At 52.1% G+C, this 22205-nt stretch overlaps 1 protein-coding gene across 1 annotated transcript in view; it reads left to right on the top strand.

Moving 5' to 3' along the window:
- The window catches only part of ATOSB (atos homolog B), a 73062-nt gene that overhangs the window by 8086 nt on the left and 42771 nt on the right, over positions 1-22205 (top strand). The window lies entirely within an intron of this gene.

The raw sequence follows: 22205 nt of genomic DNA, 5'->3' as shown, positions 1-22205 counted from the left end.
ACTTGGACTCCAGAAACACCTCATGGAGCAGGCAATGCGTCTGCGTGCACACACACAAATGGCACCAACCGACCCACTGGAATGCCTGGCCGCACCAGCAGTACGTATGTCCCTCCTGGGTCTGGTACCGGTGGCGCCGAGTAAGACCCATAAGGCTCATAAGAAGCATAGCCATGGGCACAAGGGCAGCTCTCCGGTAAGATCTGCTCCCAAGCACAATGTTACCTCCGCGAGCAGAGACAAGCCGGGCAAGAAGTCACGCGCCGACACAAAGGCACCCGCTCCGAAGAAATCCAAGGTGGACTGGAAAACGAAACACCTGGTAGGACTGGAGCCCACGACTGGCACACTGCCGGCTCCCCAGGCATTGCCGACCCACCGGGCCCATCACATTTGCTCTGCTCAGGACCGGGCACATTCCCGCTACTGCACACACTGGGCAGGTGGTCACCCCGGACTCCTATGGCCTAGCTGTTTTTGCCCTTGGGCAGCTCTCTGCCTCTACAGGGACAGCGGGACGACGAACCGCTGCTCTTTCGGGAACTACCAGCTCTACCATTTGTACAGTCAGCTCTGACAGCAGCACCGCTGGTTCCGACAGCTCCACTATTTCCCAAACAGCACTCACATTCAGAGTGGTTCTCAAGCCGGGACCGTCATTTTCTCCAACCGGGAGTCCCCGGTATCAACACCATGCGTATTTACCACCATACGCACAGCCAGTGGAACGCTGGCTCCGATACCCCACGCTCACAGAGCACCATCACATTGCAGACCTCCATCGGAGTACACTCCCTCCATCTATGAAGAGCCACACGACGACGCCCCCGGCGCTGTCGGAACTGCCAGTACCGATGGGAGCCTCTTCATCCCTGGATGAGGCGCTCATCCCTCCCACACGCTCCCTGCATAATGATCATGGTCAGTATCGGGACCTCCTGCGCCGGATGGCAACCACCCTGAACCTCACGGCAGAGGATGTAAAAGACCCCCAGGATGAGTTCTTGGACATCTTACAACCTACAGGGCCTTCACGGATCACACTTCCAATCTATAAGGCAGTCCATCAGCCAGCCCAGATGATCTGGCATGCCCCCGCATCCTGCACTCCTACACCTAAACATGCTGAGAGACACTCTTTAGTCCCAGCCAAGGACACAGATTTCCTTTTTGTCCATCCACCGCCTAACTCCCTTGTGGTGCAAGCAGCCTTGCAGTGCGCCAGACAGCAGCACTTCAGAACGACTGGACCAGACTGCCAAGAAACTTGACCTGATGTGGAGGAAGGTCTACTCTTCTGTGGGGTTACAATTTAGAATTGCCAGTTACCAAGCCATACAGGCACAGGGTGACTTTAGGTCATACTCAAAGCTGGCAGAGTTCCAGGCCTCCCTGCTGGAGGACAAATAGGGTGACTTTAAATTCCTCATTGATGACGGAAAATTAGCGGCCAAAGTCGCACTCCAGGTAGCTGCAGATACAGCGGCATGTTCCCTGGCCTCGGGAGTAGTGTTACGAAGGGACTTATAGCTGCAGACATCGGGATTCCCCAAAGAGGTCCAAACCACCCTAAATGACTTCTCCTTCGACAACCAAAAATTGTTTAGCCAATAGACCAATGAGTCTGCACTTGCTCAAGAATTCCCGAGCCACACTGAAGTCGTTGGGCCTATACACCCTGGGCCCCACCCACTACCGGAACAGGCCCTCTTTTTCCAGTGGGACCCCATTCAGCCCACGTATCAACCCTACCTGCCACGCCAACAGGACCAACCACGCAGGCATCAGCGGACACAGAGGCCAAGGTTCTCTGCTGCCTCCACCTCTACCGCGTCCACCTCACATCAGCACCCTTGAGACACTTTTGACTCATACATAGAGAACTGCAAACTTTGTCCCACTCCGTTGGCCTCCCCAATAGTTTTCGGGGGCCGTCTTGCTCTCTTTGCCCACAATTGGAGCAAGATTACCACCAATCTATGGGCACTAAATATCATATACATGGATACCTGATAGAATTCCACTCCTTTCCCCCTCGCCACCTGCCCCAAGCCGACCCGGCACACCCAGCACAATTGGACCCCTTGCAGAGGGAAGCACACACCTTACTCTAAGAGGGAGCCATAGAACTTCTCCCGCACCGTTATTGGGGCAGTTGCTTCTACTCCCCTTACTTTCTCTTACTGAAGAAAGGGGGAGATCGCTGCCGCATCCTGGATCTGCAGAAACTAAACTGATTCATCTGCAGATTCCATTTTCGAATGCTTACCCTGTCCCAAATCGTTCCCTCCCTCCTCCTCGGAGCATGGATTGCGGCTCTCGATATGAAGGATGTGTATTTCCATGTGGACATCCACATATTTCTCCCCTTTACGGTGGGACGTCATCATTACCAATTTCATGTACTTCCCTTCGGGATTGCTACAGCCCACAGAGTGTTCACGAAGGTCTTCGTTATGGTGCTGGTGCGTGTGATATGCCTGGGCCACTTCCTTTTTCCTTACCTAGTCGACTAGCTCTTAGTATTGTCATCCCAAGACCACCTTCTCTGCATTACCATCACATTGTGAAAACTCCTAACCAGCCTGGGAGTGTGCCTCAACGAAGCAAAATCCACCCTCCTTCCCACCAGAAAACTCACCTTTATAGGCGCATACCTGGACTCCCCTGCGGAGCGTGCACTCCTTCCAAAAGACCACTTTACTACACTCACCTCCCTAGTTGTATAACTACGCCGCCGCCCACGCAAACACCTTCGCCACTGCCTGTCACTCCTGGGACCTATGGTGGCATATACATCCATCATGCCATACGCCCGCCTTCACATGAGACACCTTCAGTTGTGGCTTGGCTCATATACAATTGGCAGAAGGACCATCTCAACTAGTGGGTCCCACGGTACTCACTTCCCTATCCTGGTGGTGCGACCCATCCAAAGTCATGGTAGGGATCTCCTTCAATCCCCCCACTCCTCACGTCATGCTTACCATGGATGCTTTCCTCGTAGGCTGGGGTGCCCATATACAGGGCCATACAGTACAAGGTCTCTGGTCCCCCAGAGAAGCACAGATGCACATGAGCATCTTGGAATTGCCCACAGTCCAACATGCCAGTCAGGCACTTCTGCCATTTGTTTGGTACAGACATGTACAGCTTCTCTCAGACAATATGATCGCAGTCGTTTATATCAACAAACAGGGCGGTGCCAGATCACCAACCCTGTGTTAGGGAGCGATGCAACTGTGGAATTGGTGTATGTGACATGACCTATTACATGCAATCCTTTTGCCGGGAACGGACAACAACCTAGCGGATATCTTCAACTTCTCCTCCCATCACAACCGCGAGTGGGAGCTACAGGCCCCCGTTCTCCAACCTCTCTTTTGTCAGTGGGGCATGCCGAGATGGGATCTCTTCACAACGGCCTCCAGTCACAAACTTCCCCTCTTCTGCTCCGGGGCGCCCTCGGGCAGGGCTCACAAGGGGACGCTCTCCTCCTCTCCTGGATACCGTGCCCACAGGCGTGCGCAGCACATTTCATTAGGGTGTGCACTCAGGGAATTTTCATTAGGGGTGTCAAACTCAATTCCGCCAGCAGGCTACATTTGAATTTCCCGCCAGCGGAATTCTCGCCGCGTCCTAGTCTCCGCCAAGAAATGCCGCGAGGAATGGTATTTCGGCGGCAGATCCCATCCGCCGCAAAATCTCGCAGCTCCTTCTTTTTCAGCGGCAGCTCGCTGTGTCTTGCCGTCTGCTGAGAAATAGTGCGCCCTCCACTCTTTCAGTGGTAGCTCTACCCTCCAGCATCCGCTTGGTTCGCGGGCTGGATACAAAAGGGCCGTATGTTTGAAACCCCTGCATTAGCAGCACACCCCGTACCACACCTATGACCGTGCCTATGTCACATCTTCCCTCCCATTCCACTTCTCCCGCAAGTACTCTGCAAAGGGATGCAGGACCAGGCAGCTGTCATACTCATAGCCCCCTTCTGGCCCCACCAGAACTGGTTCACAGATCTCCTTCCGCTGTTTGTTTGCTCACCAATCCGCCTCATATAACAACAGGGTCGACTCCACCACCCCAACCCAGGCACCCTTCACCTTATGGCCTAGTATCTGGATGGGGCTCACAAATAGATAACGCATGCTCCGTGCTGGTACAGGACGTACTTACCCAGAGCCACCGCTCCACTACCAGGAGCTGCTACTAAGCCAAGTGGCGGTGATTTACAGAATGGGATCATGTAATCATCACTCCCCGAACCTGGTGTCCATACCGATTATCCTCGACCATCTCCTTAACCTTCGACACTCAGACCTTGCCCATTCTTCTGCTATTGATCGGTGCGTTCCTCCCACCTGTGGAGGCATTCTCTACCTCCTGTGACTCCTGTTCTCTCAACAGGCTGCCTCTGCAGGGCCATGCTGAGCTCAGATGCAATTTGGAAGCAGAGAGGAACTGGGGATAGCTGGTAGGAGTGGGGTTCATTTGTACCCTTGACCTGAGGGCAGGAAGGGTTTGAAGACAGGCCTACATGCCCAACCAGTTACAGAGTGAGAAAGTGCCCGTGGGTCCCAAGCACATGACTCCTCCTCCTGGGAAACACTGAGCAGGGGGAACGTGTTCAGGGAGCAGGAGCTATGAGAGATGAGTAACCCCTTTTTTCTTTCATCTTCCATCTGTTAGGCAGGCCACGGTCACAGACAGGATCCTGGCTGATTAGGTCTGGCGGTTCCTCTGGAAACACGTGCTAATGGGAGGGTTCTGTGCAGGGAATCACTAAACTCTGCCCAGCATGGGGTGTGTGATTATTCACTGCTGCCGTGCTCATAGAGGTGCAGGCTGGAGGAGCAAGGACAGGTCAGGTTCCTATAGCATACTTGGTAGCATTGTGCCCAGAACACTCTGAATAGCCTGGTGCTGGCCCCTGGATCCCTCTGATGTCTCTGCCACTGCCCCCCAGCACGGTTCTGGAGCACTGCACATTGTGTGTCCTTCCCAGAAGAGCAGGGATTACTCTCTCTGGACAGTTCGTGGGCCCAGTGACGGGGTGTCCAGTTCATGTTTGCACATGTTGGATGGCACAGGTGGGGGCTGGAATGAGAGGTCCCTCACCCCACCCCCATCCCATGCCCATACCTGCTGCCACACTCCAAAAGCAGTCACCGAATTTTAACCGGAGCTCTTCTTAACCCGCTGCATTGTCCTGGCTTCGTCTCTGCGCCCAGCACTGCTGGTCTTTGTGTTCTCAGTGCTCTGTCTTTGGGATCTGTCTGTCTCCTCTCCCAGCCTGGTGTTTGGGATTCTGCACATCCCTCTGGAATGAATGGTTCTCCCTAGTGGGTGCAGCAAGCCCTGCAGAAGCGAAGGACGCTCCATGCTCACTGCGCTGTCTGAGATGGGGCTGTTCAGACTGGCCCATTGGACTGCCTGTGCGTTTTTGCCCTGTGAGACTGAAAAGCCCACTCGATTTGGAGTCGGGGCCCTTCGTACACTACTGTCTGTCTTAGGGTTTTCCACTGCTGCCCCTCGCCCTAGTATCTGAGCGTCTGGCTCAGTCTCTTCAGATCCCTTATTCACCATCTTTCCTTGTACTCAGTCCCCACAGCACAGATGCAAATACCTGCTGATGCCTTTTGCCCTGGGAAATGGTGGGACAGGGAGATGGCGGCAAGAAATCTGCCCCCACTCTTCTCATCTGCCTGCACAGACAGGCCTACGCTCAGCGTTCCATTCACGTTTCCACCATGGTAGCAATGGCGGGAGTGCTGGCTTAGACCAGGCGCTAAGTATCTTGTCACCGTGTTGCCTAACTCTGCTCAGGGCAGGTCTAGACAACACAGCAGGTAAAATGTGGGTGGCCACCGATGCCTTGTCTGTGCTAGAGCTCCCGCTTGTGGGGCTGCAAGGGTGCTAGCGATAGGGTGGGACATAGAAAAGAAACTCTCGGGACGGGGGAGAGTCTCCCCTTGTTCAGTGGGAGGTAGTGGCACACAAACCCCAGCACGCCAAGCTGGGAATATCCCCAGAGGGCTCCACGGTCTGGGCAGTAATCCTTTGCCATGCAGGATTTACCATAGTAGATCCAGTTCATTGGAGTGATCTGGTTTCTTGCTGCCACTGCGCCTGATATCCTCCTGTATCCTGCTATCTCTGGTTTGGGGGCAGACTGGGTATCAAGGACCCTGGTCTTGGGAGTGCTTAGACAGCTGGATCCTTGTGCAGGGGATCATTTGCTGAGACTCATTTTAGGTCTCCTAGCCTTGCCAGTGTCCCTCTAATTACTACTGGGATAAACCTGGGGCCCTTGGATCAGAGCCACATGCCAGGGACTCTCGGTATCTTGGCTTGTATAGGTTACAGAGGAACTTCATAGTCCTGGAATTTGAAGGAGAACTTTGATTTCTGAAGCTGTTAAACATTTGTCCCTTGACCTGCTGTTTGGGCCTAAACCAACTCCATATCTAATGTGTGCGATGACCCCTGGGTCCGCCTGCCAGCTTTCCCTTTCCTGCTTTCTGATTGCTCCATCTGACATACCCGAGTTGTAATCCTCACGCCACGGGAGTCGGGAGGGATGTAAACCAAAATTGTCCCACAAAGGAAGTTAGGCCAGTCCTTTCCCACATCTGGAAAACTGTGTACAGATCTGGTCGCCCCATCTCAAAAAAGATATATTGGAAAAGGTACAGAAAAGGGCAACAAAAATGATGAGGGGTCTGGAACAGCTGCCGTCTGAGGAGAGGTTAATAAGACTGGACTTTTCAGCTTGGAGAAGAGACGACTAAGGAGGGATATGATAGAGATCTATAAAATCATGACTGGTGTGGAGAAAGTAAATAAGGAAGTGTTATTTCCTCCTTCTCGTAACACAAGAACTAGGAGACACCCAATGAAATGAATAGGCAGCAGGTTTAAAACAAACAAAAAAGTATTTCTTCACACAACGCACAGGCAACCTGTGGAACTCTTTGCCAGAGGATGTTATGAAGGCCAAGCCTATAAAAGGGTTAAAAAGAGCTAGATAAGTTGATGGAGGATGGTCCATCAATGGCTATTAGCCAGGATGGTCAGGGATGCAAAGCCATGCTCTGAAGTGTCCCTAGCCTCTGTTTGCCAGAATCTGGGAATGGCCAACAGGATGGATCCCGTGATGATGACCTGTTCTGTTCATTCCCTCTGAAGCACCTGGCATTGGTCACTGTCAGAAGACAGGACATGGCTGGATGGACCATTGGTCTGACCCAGTATGGCCGTTCTTATGAGCTAGGGAGCGCAGCCCTGTGTGTTAGCACCCCCCCCGAGTGCAGCGTCCCCAGAGTGTGAGGCGCTGCAGTGTTCAACACAGAACCATTGTGTTCCCAGGCAGAGCATGCTCCCTTTGTGAGGCCCTGTGCGTGCTGAGACGCATGAGATTTAATACCCAGAATCCAGGGAGATGAGAACAAAGTTCTGACCTTTTCTGTGTCCCTGAATGTCCTCTTGGCATATGGAGCTGACCCCTCCAGTCAAGCATGGGGCAGTCTGGAATCAGATTGACACTCACATGGGGAGGATGGGGAGTCCATAGACCCAAGGAGTTCTGCTCAATGTTGATCTGCTGGTTGTCAAGGTTTCTTTCTGTTTGCATGGGGTGTTCTGTCCTGCAGGTCCCCCCAACCCTAGTTCCTTTTCAGTGGAATTGGCTCTGAACCAAACTCTGGAGTTGGGACCGGACCCTGACTCTGCAACTCTGGCCCATTTTAAAGCCTGGTTGATGGTGTTCCAAGGAGGTCACATGACCTGCTTGAGGTCAGTGGCTCATCCTGGATCAGGACCCAGGTTTCCCAAGCCTCAGCTGTAACCATGAAGCCTTTGTAATGGGGTCAAGTGTTGGAGTGACTCATGTGAACGGGGGAGGGGGAAAGGGCAGTGGAGAGTGAGGCTGATGTAATGAATTATTTGTCAAAAGACGTCCATAGCAATGTAACTGAGTGCTGCTCAATGTGTTCTTTGCCCTCCCCTCGCCTCTGCCACCTGTGTGATAGGTCCGTGTGTAGGATTCATGTTACCCGCCACTGACATGCAGCTACCCCTGGGGTGGAACGTAGCAGCTGTGTAACGGCACACAGCAGTACTACACAACACGGTTTAGGACAGGAAGTGAAGAAGGTCTGGTATCCAGTTCAAGCCCCAGTGGGACTGAGGACAGCAGAACAGACTTGCCTACACTGAAATTTGGCTGCTAGAGTTAACAGCCTCTCTCTTAGGGAAAATGCCCCAGGACTGTAATGACAGGTGGGGTCAGGACTCCATTTCCCATCACAGGCGTTATTGGCATGAGGCAGAATTTGCTGAATGGGGTTTTGTGACGTTAAGCTGGCCCGTTTTTGGTGCTAGCACAGCACAGGCTACCTGGTTCCGGCACCTCCTGGGGGCAGCAGGGGGCTGGCTGGGACCCATGTTTCACTGCATGTCGCCAGCCACACGGCAAAAGTTAAAATCCTCCTTCAAAGCGAGCTCTGTCTAATGGTGCTTGAGAGAGAAAGGAGCCAGCGAGAGGGTCCTACGCCTGTGGGGAGCAGGGGCTATTGTCTGCCTGCTGGGCTTCCCCGTGTGACGTGCTGTGTGCCCGGCTGTTTGTGTCACGTAGTGGCAGGGTTGCACGTGTGCCGGGCTGCCTGGACACAGATCGGGCGGAGGGGAAAGCCGACGCTGCAGGCTGCCCAGGGCGCTGGCCTTGGGGGGATACTGGTGACGTGACAGATGCTGGGGGTGTCCCACCCCACCCATTCTATTCCCTGGGTGAGGAGCAGCTCTGGGGAAGTGCTGAGGCTGCGGAGCCCCAGGGGAGGCAGCACACGGGTCTGTCTGGAGGGGACAGGGCAGCCTGCGGGAGCCGAGACAAAGGCATGAGGCAGAACAGGACTGAGGCCTGCTGAGGGGTGGGCGTGGGGGGAGAATCGCTATGGCAACACATTGCTGAGAGCCAGAGCCGGATCCGTGGCGGCTGCTGCTGTGGCTGTGGTCTGAGCCGCTGCAGAGGACGGAGGAGCAGGCGAGCTGGGTGTGCGCTCTGGGTCAGTAGTTCGCTTGGTCACGTCACGTGCTGACTGCAAAGCACGAAAGCTTCCCCCATGGCATCGCGACCCCTTGCTAATGCTTCCTCCGGACCAGGGCCCTGCACTTCCAGGCACCCACCGGAGCACAGCTGGCAAGCTTCTTGTAGTGACTGCATGGGCCAGTGTCATGGGCCCCTGCTGCGGGATGCTCCGCAGGGTCGGAGAGCTTCGTGTTGGGCGTCTGTGTCTTGTCTCTCACTCTGACCTTCAAGGGGCAGGGCACCAACTGGATGATGGCCAGGTTACCTGCCTGCCAGGCCTGCTCTCTTTGAAGCCTCGAGTTGCAGGGCAGGCCCAGCCAGAATGGGACCAGTCTCCTAATGCTTGCTCCATTGCAACTAGAGAACAGATTGCATTTCTCTACCCTCTCTCAGCCCCAGGGCCACTTACCCTCTGACCCTGCCAGTCCCCTCAGCAATTCCTGGTGCTCCCTGGAAACGCCCGGAGCTGCAGGTGATGCCCGATGCTGTGCCCTGCTGTAATGGGTGATTGATACGCTGAAGAACTCTGGCATTCAGCTGCTACTGCACTAGCAAGCAGTGGAGAAGGGGTTAAATATTTCTGAAACTACCCTTAGAGACACGTCCTAGCCAATTGCATCCTGGGCCGCCTGGGCCTCAGGAGTGAGCGAAGGAGACAGCGTAGGCCTGTCTGCAGTACAGATAGAACTGGACCAGGCAGCCTAGTTCCAACATGGTGGCGCTTTTAGAGTAGCTGGGACCGTAACCATCTTCTGCAGTCTGTCTAAAGCACTGGATGTGAGCCCGGGGGAGAGGACTAGATAGGAGCTCACAGAATATTCCCACTTCTGTGGATCTGTCAGGGCACAACTGTAATCCTCTGTCTTTCATTACATGTTTCAAAGGTCGGCGCTAGGTGTTGGCATAAAAGGATCCATTGAACTAGACCCTTCCCCCTCTGCAGCCAGCCTGACTGACACAGGAAGGAGCCAGCCCTGCCCACAAAGGAACCTCCAAGCGCCTGCAGCTGCTGGGACTATTATGGGATAGAGCACAAGTTGTTATAACACCCATAGTCCGAGTTTAGTCCACGTTGGAGCAATTGCTCTGCCCAGACCGTGTATTGCTGTCTTGCCTCTACATCAGCGGTTCTCAACCTTTTTTTCCCTAGTACCACTCGGGTCAGGTACAGTCAGGTCAAGTACCGCTTCACCTGACTGTACCTGGCCCAAGTAAAACTCGGTACATAGGCGGGATCGCGTGGAGGTATCAATGCCCTCCGCCGAAACCTTGCCGCCGTTTGACAGTTTTCGGCGGCAGGGTGGATGGGACTTTCGGCGGCAGTGGGCTTTCTCGGCAGCGGCAAGGGGGGAGTGATCGGCGGCGGCAAGGGGGGGTTTCTCGGCGGCAAGGGGGGGAGGATTCAGCGGCGGCAGGGTTTCTCGGCAGCGGCGGGGGGGGAATTCGGCGGCGGCGAGCTTTTTCGGCGGCGGCAAGGGGGGGGATTCGGCGGCGGCAGGGTTTATCGGCGGCAGTGAGGGGGGGGATTCGGCGGCGGAATCGGCGGCGAGGTTTGCCTCGCGTACCACCGAGCCGTCTTCCGCGTACCACTGGTGGTACGCGTACCACTGGTTGAGAACCGCTGCTCTACATGGATGGCCCAGCCATTCATATATGCCAGGTCCTTTGCCTGAGCCGTGTCCCCTCCTCTCAGCTGTGAATCGGGGGTAAAAAAACAGTGGGAACTTTCCTAAAAGATGGCTCTGGCTTGGTTTATACAATTCACTCTGGTTTGGGCTGGCTTCGGCTGCCTTAGAAACCTGAATCGGTTTTCAGATGGATTAGACTCTTTGTTGAAATGTCCCCAGTGTAGGTCAGACCCTGAGCCTGAGTGACTGGCGCATGGAGACCAATTGCGACGTGGTGCGTTCCTGAGAACGGGCGATGCCTGCTGGTGGGCAGAGAGCCCCACGCTTCAGACCTAGCGTTTCAGAGGGAGGTTCCTTTAGTTCTGCTGTGCCGCCTTGGTGTGGCGTAACAGCCAGACAAAGGGGAACTGTTCAGTTGCCCAACATCAGCAGACATGGTTCTTCCCACCCCACCCTATCCCCCAAGCCCAGGTAGATTGAGACGTGCAAGCCACCTGGCTGTGGGGGTGATGTCAGATGGACCGTTCAGGCACAGGTTCTAGTGCGTTTGACTGTAAGCTCTTTGGGACTGGGACTGTCGTTCACACGTACCACACCTCACACAGTGGGACCCCTGCATGGCTGGCCTGTAGGGTAAGTCTGCATTGCAACAGAAGACCTGCAGCTGGCCCAGATCAGTTGACTCAGGCTTGCCGGCTATAAGCTGCCCAGCTATAAAATCACAGACTCATAGGGTTAGAAGTCTATGGGTCATCTAATCTAACCCCTGCCACGATCCAGGATTTGTTGTGTCTAAACCACCCAAGAGAGGTAGCTACCCAGCCTGCTTTTGAAAACCTCCAGTGAAGGAGCTTCCACGACCTCCCGAGGCGTCTGTTCCATTGTCCTGCTGTTCTTACAGTTAGGAAGTTTTTCCTGAGATTTAACCTCAATCTGCTGTGCTGTAGTTTGAACCCATGGCCTCTTGTCCTGCCCTCTGTGGCAAAAGTGAACCACTTTTCTCCATCTTTTTTATAGCAGCCTTTCAGTTATCTGAAGACTGGTATCATTTCTCCCCTCAATCTCCGCTTTTCCAAACTAAACATATCCAGTTCCTTCGGCCTTTGCTCACATGGCTGGCATTCCATCCCTTTGATCATGTTTGTCGCTTGCCTTGGGATCCTTTCCAGTTTGTCTACATCCGTTCTATACATTGGTGACCAAAATTGTACATAATTCTCCAGCTGAGGCCTAACCAGCGCCGAGTAGAGCAGTACTATCACCTTCCATGACTTGCCTGCCATGCCTCTGTCAATGCAACCCAGAATCGCATTTGCTTTTTTTTCCCCAACAGCATCGCATTGCTGACTCATGGTGAGACTGTGATCCACCACAACTCCCAGGCCCTTCTCATCAGCGCTGCTGCCAGGCCAGTTATCCCCCACTCTGTATTTATCCATTTGGTTTCTCTTCCCTAAGGGTAACACTTTACATTTGTCTTTGTTGAATTTCATTTTGTTGTCTATAGCCCAGTTCTCCAATTTATCAAGATCCCTCTGAATTTTTGCTCTATCCTCCAAAGTGTTGGCAAACTCTCCCCTCCCCCCCAGCTTTGTGTCATCTGTAAATTTGATCTATATGCTCTGTATTCCTACATCCAGGTCATTAATAAAGCTGTTAAACAACACCAGACCGAGAACAGATCCTTGTGGAATGCCACTGGAGACCTCTCTCCAATCTGGCGTCATTCCATTAATAGTTCCTCTTTGTTTGTGGTTGTTTAACCAATTATATATCCACTTAACGGTAGTTTTGTCAAGCCTACATTTCTCCAGCTTACTTATCAAAATGTCCTGTGGGACTGTGTCAAAAGCCTCACTGAAGCCCAGGTTTTGACATTCCCTAGTACAGTCTGGATTGGTGTATTGCTGTATCACCCCAGTCCCCCACTCCTAGAGCCCATTTTACCCTGCTCTGCTGTGAAAACCCCTACGCCTGGGATGTTCACTCCCAACCTTCAGCATGTAAGCTGCCCCCAGCCAAGTGAGCGAGTGCTTCTAGCCAGCCATTCTTTGGATTATACAACATAATGACCACAGTCATACCCCCAGTTCCAGATGCAACCCTAGGAACCTCCATCTTACAATGTTCAGTTATGTTCTTTGTAAGCTCATATGAGTTTGTCAATTTAACAGTTTAACAAAGAAATTGATGTGCACCAGCCTTGTTACGCCAAGTGGAGTCTCCAACACACTTCAAACCAAACCCACTGCTTTAGGTAAAACAAACACATTTACTAACTACAGAAGGATGTTCAGTGATTAGAAGTCAAAGCATAACAAGTCAGATTTGGTCAAGAGAAACAAAGACAAAACGCATTCTAAACTAAGCGTAACACTTTCAGCAACCTTACAAACGTAGGTGACTCTCACCACAGGCTGGCTGGCTTCCCTTCAGCCACGCTCTCCCCTTTGGTCAGCACTTCAGTTGCTTGGTGGTGTTTTAGATGAAGGTGGAAGAGCGAGAACATGGCAAATGTCTCCTCTTTTTATAATATTCCTTCTTCCCCCTCAGGGAGAGGTGACAAACGATGTCCTTAGATGGACTCATCCATGTCCTCGGTCAGTGAGCGTTACCTCTTCAGGATTCCAAGCTGCCCGAGGGAAAGGAGGTGACTCACTCGAGAGTCCGGTTGATCCTCTGTTGATGCCCGGGCCAGTCCTCTGTTCCTGGAATGCTGAGCTGGGTTTGACCTAGACACACTTGATGAGTTGCAAACTGCCCCTCTGCTCCTGGAGAGTTTTGCCTGTACCTGGTTCAAGCCATGAAGACACATCTTTGGGAATATTACATAGCGAAGCCTCATAACCATACACGACATTACAACAAACATGTTACTATAACAGTAATGATCAGTACCTCGTCAGCATTCCAAAGACATCTAACATGACATACTTTGAATTAGACAATATGCCATTACACTATAAAGGTGACCGTGAGGGTGCAGGGTGTCACACCACATTGTGTCCACTGCATTCCTCCATCCAGTAACCTTGTTAGAGAAGGAAATCAAGCTGGTTTGGCAGGATTTGTTCTTGGTAAATCCATGCTGACTGCTAGGGATCACCCCTTCATCTTCCAGGTATTTGCAGACTGAATGTTTTATACATTGCTCCAGTAGCTTGCCAGATACCGAAGTCAGAGTGACTGGTCTATAGTTTCCTGCCTCCTTCTCTTTCCCCTTTTTAAAGTTGGGCACTACATTAGTCCTTCTCCTGTCTTCTGGGACCTCTCCTGTCATCCAGGAGTTTGTAAATATTATTGCCAGTGGCGCTGAGATTTCTTTAGCTAATCCCTTCAGCACCCTGGGGTGAACAGCATCTGTCCCCAGTGACTTGAATTTATTCAGACTGGTCAGAAGATCTGACATGTTCTTTACTTATCCTGATCTGCCTCCCTTCCCCTTCGTTGTCTATGGTAACATCGCTAGTTGTTCAGTCACATATTATTTTTTCCTCAGACGACTGAAGCAAAGCAGGCACTGAGCAGCTCTGCCTTCCCATCATCTTCCGCTACCAGCTCCCCTTCACCACTGAGCAGCGCATGCACACCATCCTCAGTCTTCCTTTTTTGTCTGACACATTTGAAGAACCCGTCTGGTTGTCGCTAACATTTCTTGCCAGCTGTAACGCATTCCTTGCCTTGGCTTTCCTGATGTTTTGTCCCTACACGCTCACGCTATTCCACGTATACTTCCTGGGTGACCTGCCCCTCCTTCCATTCCCTGTATTTGGTTTTAGATAGCGAAAAAGCTCATTGTGCAGCCACATTGGCCTCCTGTGGCTCTTACCATCTTTTCTCTGCATCGGAATAGCTGGATGTTGAGCTTCTAGTATTACATCTTTCAGGAGCTGCCAACCCCTTTCAACTCCTTTCCTTTCTAATTGGTCTTTCCATGCGACCTTAACTACTATTTCTCTGAGTCGGTTGAATTTGCAGGACATATTATGTCTTGCTGTAATAGTCTTCCAGCAGATACCAGGGAAGTTAAAATCCCCCATTCATACTAGCTCATGTGTGCTAGATAATCTTGTTACCTGCTTGCAGAATGACGCATCCATTTCCTCTTCCTGATTTGGTGGCCTTTAATAGACTCTCACCACAACATCGCTGCTGTTCTTTTCCCTTGTTGCTCTCACCGAGAGACTCTCCGTAGGTCTGTCGCTCACTTCCCCTTGGACCTCGGAGCAAGTGTATACCTTCTTCACCTACAGCACTACACCTCCTCCTTTTTCCCCCATACTTATCCTTTCGGAACAAGCTCTATCCCTCAGTGCTGATACTTCAATCACGGGAGCTGTTCCACCAGGCCTCGGTGATGCCAATTAAGTCAGAATTTTCTTCCTGTGCCCTGACTTGCACCAAAACTGCCGTGTAGACGTCTGGGCTCAGGCTGGGTTTTGAGACCCCGTGTGGTGGGAGAGTCCCAGAGCCTGGGTCCAAACCCAAACATCACCATGTAATTGTATAGCCTGCAGCCCAACCCCTGCAAGCCCTGGTCTGGGCCAGCCACTGGTCTGTTACCACAGCATAGACGTACCCTCCGTGTCGCTGTAACAGCATATTGAGAGGCAGCGTGGTCCAATGGATAGGGCTCCCAACTGGGACTGGGGAGACATGGCTTCTGCTCCTGGCTCTGCCACTGACCTGCAGTGTGACCTTGGGCAAGCTGCTTCTCCTCCCACCCTCTGTGTCTCTTCTGTTTGCACTGTAAGCTCTTTGGACAGTTCCTTATTATTTCTTGGTACAGTGCCTGCCACAATAGCGCCCGGTCTTGGCTGGAGCCCCTAGGTGTGATGGCAGTAACAGTAATTTGGGGAAGAGTGAGACCCACAGTGCTGGAATAAACATCTAGGGAGAGGTGGCCAATACAGATTCCCTTCCGGCTGAGGATGTGGACAGAGCTGCTGTGCTGGAGTTCTGAAGTGCGGTGCGAATTACGTGCCAACTCATAGCCCAGTTCTGGAGCGTACATCCCTGTCAGTAAATCAGACACAGAACACCATGTTAGCCTGTGTCGTCTTGAAAACCTGCCTGATGTCCTTCTCAGAGAAAACAAAACTGGAGCAGCTCCTGTGTCTGCTGCAGCTTCTGTAACAACAAGGCAGAGCGAGGCTGGGGAATTCTGCAGAGACAAGGCAGGAAACTTTCTATCCCTTTGCTTGGTGCTTCCACCTGCACATTGGTTATGTTGACTCCTGCATTCCACGCTGAACTTGGGGGAATCGCGGAAAATCACTCGGAGTCAAAGGGTGCCCCATTGACAGGGCCAAGACTGCAGCCTCTGTCTATAGGGTGGATAATGCATGAACAGCAACACTGCAAGTTCTTCCATGGCCCCATCCTCCACCACTGTTCCTCAATCAAGACCTGGAGAGAGTGTCTCTAGGGCCTTCAGTACACGAGGATGTTTCTCATTATCAGTCAAGCACTGGTGCAGCTCCACTGCTGCTCCCAGCGGTGGAAACGTTAGTGTAAACAGGGTGGTGGCATGGTGATGCACCCTGTCTACACTAGTGTTTCCACCATTGGTAACACCGGTGTAAGCCAACAGTAGGGAAAAATCCTAGTGTATACACCTGCTGGGAGGGAGACAGTAATTCAGTCGCCATGACCTGTTCACACCTGGCCCCCTAGATTCAGACCGATAGCAGTTGTGGTGGTTACTGTAACGTGGTCCTGTCCTGTAGGAACTGGACTGAGACTCACAACTCATTTCATAGGGGCTCCCAGGAGCTGGGCAGCAATTGTTGGTCCCCCTTCTGAAGAACTGAAACATTCACAGGCATTTCTTCCAGTCTAGTCTGCCTATCTTGGCCCAGTGCTGTCACCTCTGGGGACTAAAGGTGTCACCCTCAGAAGATGCTTCATCTCTACTGTCCATGCTGAAGCCTTCATAGAAAGCCCATGAAGATGGTGAGAGAAGATCAGATTAACTCTGTGTAATCGGGCTCTGTGCCACTTCTTGGGGGTACCGGATGTGTCTGGGGTGAAACACTATCACCTGCTCACAGTGTGAAAAAGCCTTCCCTGTGCCCCCGGGAGGAAACCCTCCCCAGCTCCTGGCTGCTGGCAACACGAGCACTCTGCTCCGGGCTCCGTGAGCCCCACTCTTTCCCAATGCAGGCTGGCCGTTCACACACACCACTTTGTTACGCTCAAGTACTCAATCCCTTATCTTCTGGACACCCTTAGTGTACACCAATCCACTGCCTCTGGGGAAGGAGTGCACTCCAGGTCGCTGGTTTCACCTCAGTTCAACCTTCTCCTCAGGACAAGGCCCATAGATGTGTCTATAGTTAGGGTAAAACCAAATGGATGGTTATTTAACAGAGCTTGAGATAGATTCAAATAAAAGCAAGTATAAGGTTTTGGAACTGTTGGTGGTCAATAACCAAGCCGCTCTCTTCCCAGGCACCCTGCCACACTGGGCAGAGATAGGATTAGGTGGAGGACCTGACTCCTCCAGGGTCTGCTCCAACACAAACAAAGGCAAAGACAGACTGACACCAGGCTTGTAGGTGGTCCAGGGGGAACAGTGGAGATGTGGTGGCTAAAGACCTGATCACCTAACCACTAGATCAGTGGTTCTTAACCTTTCCAAACTACTGTACCCCTGAAGTCTGAGTCCCACCCCCACGGGGCTGAGGCATGTAACTTAGTTTCATGGCGCCCCTGTGGCTCCAGGCAATTACCTTTCTTGCCACCCCCAATACCAGCTCTGCACTTGCGACCCCTCTAAAACTCCAGGTTAAGAAACACTGCACTAGATGATGCTTCCTGTGAACACTGGCCATCATCACACCTCTCCCCCCCTCGGCAGAATCTCTCCTCTGTAAATGGATAAAAATCTTGTGCCCTCTTTTCTTCTTTTACTAGTGTCACTCACCCCAGGGGGCCCCTATTCCCAGACTTTTCTGGAGGTTCTTTTGTCTTTGTAAATCCTCAGGCATGCACCTGGTCCAGACAGCAAACATAGGGTGGCTCCAGGGATGTCCATTGTTCTCAATGTGGACTGTTAGCCCTGGGGCCCAGCTCACCGCGGGTGACAAGTTTCACTTTAACCGGTTTGAAATGTAATATCCTACATTTGATGTCTCTCTTAAACGATTTCCCATACAAACATCTCTCAGGAACAACCAACTAGACTTGAGCTTTCGGCAGAGACCCTACACAACCCCCAGACAGAGCTGTAATATACCTGCCTGGGCATGTCTGTTCATAGCCTGCCACAGCAAAGGTAAATTGACAGCACTCCCCCCCCTGCTGTGCCTAGTTACAGGAGATGTTCCTCTTAGGGCACTGAGAGCCGGGGGCCATTTAATGCTTTCATTTTGCTGGGGGAATAGATTTCAGATTTGGAAGGGTTCATCTTTTCAGACAAACAACATAAATTCCCAACCAACCCTACCTGTCTCCTCCGAGACACTCACTCCATGCCTGGCTGTCTAATATGAATTTATTTATCACAGAAATGCTAGCTACTGTAATTGTGTGTCTCTATAATATTCTGCTGGTAGATGAAATCCATCAAAGCCATAATGCTTCCAGAGGTGAGGATACTGCTAAGATGGATGTCTTGCATTGCAGGCTGGGTATAAGGAGGGGAGCTTACTTGGGGGTGTCTGCTCTTGTTGTTTTGGGGGGGAAGCTTCTCATTCTTACAGCTTTATGTTCACTAGGGCTTCCACTGTTGTTACTGCTCGGGAAGCTGCACCGGTGTCAGCAATGGAGGCCATAGAGCTGGTCTGGGGGAGAAGTCCATTTCTAGCCTCAAATATGCTCTGAGAAGGGCTGTTGGCTCGCACTGCACCCGGTATGTGTGTGTGTGTTAAAGGTACCCAAAAGAAACCCTTCGCTGGCTTTTTTTTTTTTTTTTAAACAAGGATTTATACAAGTTTAAGCAAATCACTTGAAACAGGCCAGTGGTAATTGGATATGTCTCAGACGCACGTTAAGAGGGAAATGAAAAGATCGTGGCTCAAGTGACAAATGAACATACTCCAACATGGCACATCCTGGGAAATCCAGCTGGGACTGGGTATTGGCACTGTAGTGTGGATCTTTGGGCTTGGGCTGGAGTCTGGCCTTTGAGACCCTGCAATTGGGAGAGGATCTCAGTGCCCAGAAGCCTGCCCAGGCCCAAACCTCTACACTGCTATTTTTAGCCCCGCAACCTGAGTCAGCTGACTTAGGCTCTGGGCTCAGTGCCACAGGCTTTTTAATCGCAGTACAGACATACCCAGAGGATCTGTCATGAAAAGGGGGGCCACGGGAATATAGACGCATAGGCAGCCAACAGATCTGATGCTGGAGAGAGATGCCAGGGTACTTGGAGACCAGCAGTGGGCAGCAGCTGTTGGCGATGCACACCTTTCTGCTGTATAAACTTTACTTAAGTGACACTGATCTTGACTTCAGCGGCCCATCCTAACAGGCCAAGCTTAATGGATTCTTAGCCTAGTGATGGGCAGGGTGTTATGGCAAAAAGGGGAGAGAAGAAATGAAGCTAATACTTCTAGTAAAATAGATACCTGAGCTGGCAGGTAGTTGCAGCAGTTCCCCTGTCCAAGGTCTCTAGTGGGGGGAGTATTTGCTACCATGTTGAAACCCGGGGGTTTAAAGAAGACTGGCCTGTACGTGAGAGTGACCGATTTGGTCAGGTGAATGTGAGACCTGACCGCTGGTTCTGGTTGGATGCCTGGCCTCCTGTCAGAGGGGCAGGAGTTTGAGGCGATACATAGCGCTTGTGTGAGAGGCCAGGCACCAAAGGGCTTTCCAGCGTGTTTGGGAGATGTTCAGCACAGACCCAGGGCTGTCCGGGCTCGCAATGGGGCGATCTGACCTAATGGTCAGAGCCGGGGTCGCAGTTGGAAGTTACACCCAAGGTCAAAACCGGAGTCCAAAGCCACACCCAGGGTCAAGCCGGAGTTAGCAGAGTCAGAGCTAGCCAAGGGCCAAGCCAGAGTCAGTCACTGGAGTTAGGGCAAGGTGTGGTAACGGAGCAAGGTGTGGGGAGGAGGCAGGAACTTGGTCTCAGGAAGTCTGGTCAGGCACACTGGGCCTAGTTGTTCAGACCAGGGGTATCATGACAGGGTGAGGAGGAAGCTTTATATCTGATGGTGTCCAATCAGCAGTCTGCTGTTAGTCACCTGACCCTGTTGAGTTCGCCATTGTAGCTCCTAGTGGTGGGACATTAGCTGCCGTTCCCTCATCTGAGGCGGCAGTGTGATGGCGCTGCAGTTAAGGCTCTGTGGGGCCTGAGAGGGACTGAAGATACTTTCTTTGGTGGCAGTTTTGCTTTGGCGCGGGAGTCCTAGCAATGGAGCTGCATCTCAGAACTGCAGGCTTTGCTGCTGGTTTTGCGATAAAAATCCTTGTTCCTTGTGTAAATCCTTGTGAATGAAATAAATGGGGAATGCACTGCCCGGGGGAGGCGTGTGCGCACTCACACTCAGTGAGGAGCAAACCCACTGGGGCATCTCAGATCCCCCAACAGGCACTCAGAGCAGGGGCAATATATTACTAAACTCGCACGGTGCTTGCTGAGTAATGCCACATCTGGCATGGCAAGACCCTTGGTGTAAGAAGCTGCATGGAACAGAACAGAGGGAGCTAAAGGGCCAAATTCAGCCCAGGAGAAGCAGGTGCAGATCCCTTGGATGTCAATGAGAGTTGGTCCTGCTTACTCCAGCTCCAGAGAATCTACCCCTGCCTGCAAGAGAAGTGGACATTGGAGCTGGGTCCTGTCTAGGCAGTTAGTTAGTGAGGGAAATGCTGGTCTTCTCTTCTTTCCCTTACCTGCCAGGTGCGCCCAGCTTGCAGCATGGATGGAGCAGGGCATGGGGCCCCTGTTTCTGCAAAATAAGAAAATGGCCTGTCTTCCTTGTTGTGGCATGTCTGCAAACATCTGTGTGTGTTGCTGGCTCTGGCCTGCGGGACATCGGGCAGGTTCTACCAAATATGTTGGTTGGAAAAATTGGAACCTCCTTTGCCCATGTTGTGTTGGAGAGGCAGTAACCTCTGAGGTTAGAGACTGGGATGGTGAATCACCCAAATGCCAGCCCTGCAGAGGGTGGGGAGACTTTCTGGAGCAGGTCAGCAATGTGACTCAGCTGGCAGGAAGCAGATCATCTGTTGGGTTGACAGTGCTGGAGCCTGGAATTCAGCATACACCAAACAGGAATGGATCCTTCTGTGCTGCCCAGCCCCGAGCCCCTGGTTTCTTTGGCATTCTGCTGCAGCAAACTCTGTGTAGTGGAATTTCAAAAAGAAGCATTTACTGAATTAAGTAGGAGCATGAGCCACACGCCCTGCACAGAGTCTCTGTGGTTTATTTCTTGTTACATTCATTGTATTTTACACCAGCCCTGTGCTTTTAGTTCTCAATGCGCTGCAGTTTTCTGCTGACTTCTATCTAGGCAGCCATCACCATCTAGTCTAGGCAGCCATCACCCTCGCTGCTGTGGTTACACACAACCCACGTGTGAACGTTTACTTTGCTATCGTAAGGGTTGCAAATGTAATTTTAAAAAATAAAAATAAAACCCCTGAGATCTTGGAGCATGATTCTGGGGAGGGTGATGGACACTGAGGCTGCAGAATCACAGATAGGGCGCTTGAGGAAGAGAGGAGCCCATTGAATCCTTGGCCTCTGCCCTGTGACTACCATCAAGGGGGTCAGTTATGCCACCTTGTTGGAGTGTTATTGTTGGTTGAGCACTTTTCACTAGGAACTGGAGTGAGAACCAGGGGCCACTGCCAGACACTAATCACTAGCAACCGGTAGCCATGCTTGAACCAGTGATCTTGTGGTGAGAGACTCTGTGTCCCATTACTTGATCTCTGTGGTGATGGACTGTTCAAGTAACCAGGCTTCTCCAGGTCCCATCTCCCCTCTCTGTCATCTAGACAGTCCTGGTCATTAGTAAGTGGGGAATAGGAGAGTCTGGCAGATGACACGGACATGCAGGTATTAGCTGCTGTTTCACCCTGTCCTCGCTTTCATGTGAGATTACCAGTGTAAGGAGCAGCTCATCCTCCTGTTCCCCTCCATCCTAGAGTTTGGGGACAGGCCTGGGTGGCTGGGGAAGATTGGGTCCCTGCAGCAGCATGTGAAAGGGTTAGAGCCTGTCTCCCCCCTGTGCTGCAGGAACAGGACCTTGAGCTCCCGCCATTCTGACCCAGCAGGAGTTAAACTTGCCTTAGTGTTTAAAATCCCTCTGCCAGCGCCTAGCTCCATCCTGCTGAACCCTGCACCAGTGATGGGTGCTGAGATCCCCTCCTCTCCCTGGCATCTGTCACAGGCAGGACCGCAGGGCCCATGCGCATCTCCTGATCGGTGAAAGGTGGATTCTGCACAGGGCCCCTGTGTGCACAGCCCTTCCCAGAACAAGTGGCCCTGCTCCTTGCCCCAGAGAGTTTGCCAGGTGACTGTGCACACAGCACCAGGAGAG

The sequence above is a fragment of the Emydura macquarii genome, unplaced genomic scaffold (genome assembly GCF_026122565.2).
Source record: "Emydura macquarii macquarii isolate MOO-44397 ecotype Brisbane River unplaced genomic scaffold, CSIRO-AGI_Emac_v2 contig_915, whole genome shotgun sequence".
In the NCBI taxonomy this organism is placed as follows: domain Eukaryota; kingdom Metazoa; phylum Chordata; order Testudines; family Chelidae; genus Emydura; species Emydura macquarii.
The sequence above is the reverse complement of the archived record's forward strand: the minus strand, read 5'-3'. Positions and strand labels throughout refer to the sequence as shown.